The sequence below is a fragment of the Marmota flaviventris genome, chromosome 1 (assembly GCF_047511675.1).
Source record: "Marmota flaviventris isolate mMarFla1 chromosome 1, mMarFla1.hap1, whole genome shotgun sequence".
In the NCBI taxonomy this organism is placed as follows: domain Eukaryota; kingdom Metazoa; phylum Chordata; class Mammalia; order Rodentia; family Sciuridae; genus Marmota; species Marmota flaviventris.
The window spans coordinates 107,615,384-107,621,393 of record NC_092498.1 but is presented as its reverse complement, the minus strand read 5'-3'; positions in this window follow the sequence as shown (position 1 = coordinate 107,621,393).

Below are 6,010 nucleotides of genomic sequence, written 5' to 3'. Positions count from 1 at the left end.
ACAAAGAGAAAAAACTAAAGACATAGAATACAACAAAAATGCAAACCACCATTCATATATCATTGTCCTCCACACCCTGATGCATAAAAAACATTCTGTTCCAAATATGGTAGGAAGATTAGTGAATCAAAAAATAAAATAAAACAAAATAGATCTTGCTGGAAAGTCAAACTGTCTGTCAGTGTTCAACAGTTTCTCAGCCCTGTCTCTGACATCTCCGGGGATCATCAAATCCAGATCAGCCCTCACAAACCCAGTCTCTATCCCACAGATCTGGGCTTCAGATATCTCAGGCTTGGCCACACTGAAGTCCCAAGATGTCAATGCTACTCCTAGTTGCAGAGAGACCACCAGGGATATACTTATACAAAGGAGCAACTCTGAGTTGCAGCAGCAAGAAGGGCCACCAGCACTCTCAGCAGGAAGACTCCAGGCTCCTCCAAACCCTCAGGCACCCCCACACTAGACCTGCAGGTGCCAGCTGGAGTCCCCAGACAGAGGCCCTTGTGGTGGTAACCTGTTGACACCCAGGCCCCAGGCCCAGGCTGGTGTCCCAAAATGGGTGCAGCCATGTACAACCAAACCTGGAGTCTCCCCCAAAGCAGTCCTCTAGGCCATGGCAGCAGAGGTAGTAGTGATGGTTGTTGGCAGCAGGCAGAGGGTCAGCAGTAGCAGCAGCTGCATGGGGCATCTGAAACTGCAGCTATGGGAGCAGCTTGACCAGGCAATCTCCAGGGGTCAACAGCAGTGTCAGCTTCAGTTGCAGCTGGGGCAACAGTTTCTTCTGTGGCAGCAGCACCCAGAAAGAAGACCTCCAGGAGATCTCAGGCTGGCAGCAGTGGAATCAGAGGCAGCAGCAATGGCAATAGTGGTACAGGCCCCAAATTAGATTTATACATATATACTCAAGCAGAGGGCGGGCAGGGGGGAGAGACTCTCCCAGTTCCAAAGGGATCAGTGTTTTTGAAATATAAATTATGGTTCATATTGTTTCCTGGAAAATAGTATAAAAATGTTAACAATATTCTTTTCATCAAGATAGGAAATGAAAGTCTAGAGGGGTTAAATGCAGTCTCCAGGGTTACAAGGTTTGAAGTAAACTGTCCTGTGTGAAATAATAGGCAGGACCATGGACAGATACAAAGCACTTTGTGGCTGTCCTATCCCTCAGCATGCAAGAAAGTGACTGGCTCATAGACACAGCAGTGGGGCTTGGTTGGTCCTGTGAGATTCAGGTTTGTAATCCCCAGCAACAGTACGTCCCATGGAGGCAGAATTCCCACTTCACATCCGTGGTCTGTACAAATATCATCCAGAGGGCTGGATCATGTTCTGGGCAAGTGGCTGTGGCAGAGGAGTCTAAGGAGTGAAATTCCAGTGTCTGAGAGTTGAGTCAGAGGTGTTGGGTGGTAGAAATGGGTCAGAATTCCATAGTGGAAGAGGACTGCTGTTTCCAAGTCATTAATGTCTCTGGGACTCTTGTGGCAGAGATGTGATAGGCTGCTGGTGTGGGGTGTCTTAAATTTAGAAAGTAGGGTCAAATATAGCATATAACCAGAAATAAAATAGAGGACCAACTTTCTTTCTTTCATTCATTCATTCATTCATCATTCAGCAAACCTCCACAGTGCTTCCTATGGCCTGTAGCCTGTGATTGACCCTGAGAATATAAAAATACATGAGCTGAGGACCCTGCTTGGAGAATCCTATGGTTAGCAAATAATATCTTTGGGAAAAAAATATATATGTTTATATAAAAATCTCATGATTGAAGGTTGATCAGGAGATCTGAGGGAGTTCATATCTTCCTGAAGCACATGGGGTTAGAGTTGGACTCTATCACTGAAATAAAGTACTGAGCCAGAAATCTAGGGAAGTAACTGACTCACTATGCATGCACAGCACACAACAGGGGCTGCATGTAAAATAGTGTGGAGTGCAGCTGCTGCAGACACACATCAGATTATGTCAACAGAAGCTCTTTCAAGGGCCTGGAGAGGCATAAGCCATCGCTGTTATCATAGTCTACATCTTCCAGCTAATATTTGCCAAGCTTGGGGGCATGAAATATCAAACAGCTTCAGAATGAGCATAAGATTCTCTGTGGCTTTGCACTAACAGCCTTCTGAAAAGGTCTTGGTGGAAAATAATCTGTGAATAAATGACAGAGGATGATTTAAAAAAGAATAACCAGGTCCTATCCTACAATTTGACTGGTAATATTTCTTTTGGTGTAAAATTCGTATGTGTTTGTTTGTTTATTTCCTACAGCCTTTCATTTTGGGTTATGTTATAGTCTATTACTGTTACAAAGAGGCAATTGATCTCTGAGAAGCCAAGCATCTTTCTTAATTTCACACATCTCCTTCCGAGTCTTCAGTTTATTGAATTGTATGTGCTTCCTCTCAGTAGGGTAAATAGAGACTATTAGAATACACATTTTAAAAGGCATTTCTCATAGTCATATACACGGTCCGAACCATAAAGAAAAGATTATAAGATTTTGCTACATTGAAATTAAAATTCTTTTAGGTTGGGAGAAAAATCATAACCAAAATTAAGTCAAAAAATGAAGAAAATGTAAAATATGCTAGAGATGTAATAGTGGGTGGCAGTGTTAATATATTAGGACTCTTGCAATTAAGTAAGAAATAGCTAGTACCCTAGTAGAAGAGTACACGCTGAACAAGTAAGTCATCAAAGTATACATAAAAATGGCAAAGAAACATAAGACAACTGTTCAATGTCATTGGAATAGATTAAAATTAACACTCAAATCCAGTGATTATATAGCAAAATGAGCATTCTTACAGTCTCACTATTAAGAGTAAAATTTGGTGAAACAATGTTCCAGGGAGAAATTTTGCAATGTAATTTTAAAACACTAAAAATATTTATATTTAGAAAAAAAATCTATTCTAAAGGAATTATAAGATAAATGTTCTCCTTTTTAGGAATATTTTATGCAAAACAAGTGTGCAAAGATGGAAATAAGAGGGGGTATTTTTAAAAAATTCATTCTAATTAGTCGTACATGATATCAGAATGCATTTTGGCACATTGTACGTAAATAGAGTATAACTTTTCTATTATTACAAAGGGTAATAATGTCTGATTTATTCCACCCTCCTTCCTACCTCCATAGCCCCTCCCCTCCTTTCACTCCCCCACTGTCTAATCCAAAGTACCTCTATTTTTCCCTAGCACCACACCACCATTATGAATTGGCATCTGCATATCAGAGAAAAAATTAGGTAGGCCTTTGGTTTGGGGATTGCCAGCTCCACCCATGTACCTTCAAATATCAAAATTTCATTCTTTTTTAAGGTTGAGTAATATTGCATTGTGTAGATATACTACATTTTCTTTATCCATTCATCTGTTAAAGGCCATCTAGCTTGGTCCCTTAGTTTGGCTATTGTGAATTGAGCTGCTATCAACATTGATGTGGCAACATCACTGTAGTATGCTGATTTTAAGTACTTTGGATAAAAATGAGGAGTGCGATAACTGGGTCAAATGGTAGTTCCATTCCAAGTTTTCTGAGGAATCTCCATACTGCTTTCCATTTGGTTGTACCAATTTGCAGTCCCACCAACAATTTAAGAGTGTGCCTTTTCCCGCACATCCTTGGCAACATTTATTGTTGCTTGTATTCTTGATAATTGCCATTCTGACTGGAGTTAAATGAAATCTTGGAAGCACATTCACAATCCATGAGTTGTAATCAGGAGAGCTCAGACTTTTTTATTTTATCTTTATGTGGTGCGGAGGATCTAACCCAGCGCCCCGCGCATGCCAGGCGAGCGCGCTACTGCTTGAGCCACGAGCCCAGCCCATTAGATGAAATCTTAATAGAATAGTTTTGATTTTTATCTCTCCAATTGGTAGTGATATTTTTAATTTTATTAAGAAATATGAATGCAGTAATCCCTCCTTATTCTCAAGGTGATATATTCCAAGACACTCAGTGGATGCTTGAAACCAAGAATAGTACTGAAATACATATGTACAATGTGTTTTCCCTATACACGCATACCTGTCTATGATAAGGTTTAACTTATTAATTAGACATAGTAAGATATTAACAATAATTAATTAGTAAAATAGAACAATTACTGCATTAAATAAAATAGGGGTTACTTAAATATCAAGCACTAGAATATCATGACAATTGATCTAAAAACTAAGGCAGCCACCAAGTAATTAACGGGCAGGTATCCTATACAGTGTGAGCGTGCTGGACAAAGGGACAATGTTTCCTATCCTGAAGGAGATGGAACAAAGCTTTCATCATGCTACTCAAAATGGTACACAGTTTGAAACCAATTAACTACTTATTTCTATAATTTTCCATTCAATATTTTTGGACCAGGGTTGACTGGGAGTAACTGAAACCTTAGAAATTGAAATTGCAGAAAAGTGGGGACCACTATAACTGATATTTATTGAGAGGTTATTTTATACCACTGTTCTAAACTTTTTCCAAGCACTTCCTTAATGATCACAAAAATTCCTCAAGATACTACTACTGTTACCGTGATTTATGTTTTCAGTTTAGGAAAATAAGATTTAACATGTTAGCAATTTATGCAGGATAAATATGAATCAGGGTCTCATTCTTGAGTCTGTCAGCTCTAGATCCTGGCAAGTCAGCCCCTAGGACCCCACTCACTCACTTGTCCCGTGTCTTTTTTCTTTTGGGGATTGAATCCAGAGGTGTTTTTGCAACTGAACTACATCTCCAGTCCTTTTTATTTTTTGAGACGGTTTCTCCCTAAGTTACTCATGCTGGCCTCCAACTTGTGATCCCCCTTCAACAGCCTCCCCAGTAGTTGGAATTACACACATATCACCATGTCTGGCCTTCTCACATCTAATAAATATAAGATTCAGGATATGACTCTGAGTCCTTCAGCTCTCGATGCTGAAGAGTTGGCCCCTAAGATCCATGTACTTTTCCCACTAATATAAGTGGAAACTGAAAATCATCCAAATGTTCAGCAATAGAGGCACACATTGTGAACATCATTAGAAATCACATGACAGAAAAAAAGTGTATCACTGTTGAAAAGGGACTCAGTAATTATATAATGAGAACCTGAACTTGCAAAAAGAGTTTTGGTGTGAGACATTTTGGTTGAATTCTAAGAATCTCACTTTCAAGTCCCTTTCACTTAAGGTGAAAACAGTTTCATTCTGTGTCCAAACTTTGAAATAAGCTGAGTCACTTCAAATAAAAAAATTAATTTTGAAAGCTATAAGACACTAAGAATTGTGAACCAGAAGTTTTACCACATGGCTCTGATATTTTAGCTGAGGAGTGGAACCGTACACAGCCCTTAGTTTATGAAGTGCAAAGATGCAATGTAAATTCAAACTGTCAATGTGGGTTTTCTCATGCTGTTAGTTTGGTATTAGCTGTTGCTATAATTTAGAGTCTTATCTTAAGTCCCAATCACTGCTTCTCACTCACTGAAAAATGTGCACCCAAATAATAACTTTAAAATGGGATTGAATCTAATGGCAGACCTTGAAGTAACCTACAAAATGCTATACATTGTTCATTTATCAGAGATCATTCTGAAGAAGGATGCTTATAAAGATTGCTGAGAGAAGAAAAACCATCTTCCAGCAGGTTCACCTTGGACAAAGGCTCAGTCCTTCAGCCAGTCTCCCTGATTCCTCTTCTTGTTTGGTTTTCTCTAGATTGCTGACACCAATTTTAGCAGGAAATCCTGATAAGCCAGTTTGGTAACAAGGCCCCATCCTATATATCCAATCAAGTTCATCTACTTTCACCCCTGGCATCTAATCAAGCTCTGCTTCCTCTTCACCCTTGAGATTAACCACATTACTCCTACTAATTTTCTATCCACTAACTCTCTCATCTGCCCCTTTGGCTGTTGTATTGAAAGTTAAGTTCAATAGTCTCTCCCCTATTGCAATAATCTTCAAAAAAATCTGTCTTACTACTTTTAACAAGTTATTGGTAAATAGATTTTCAACA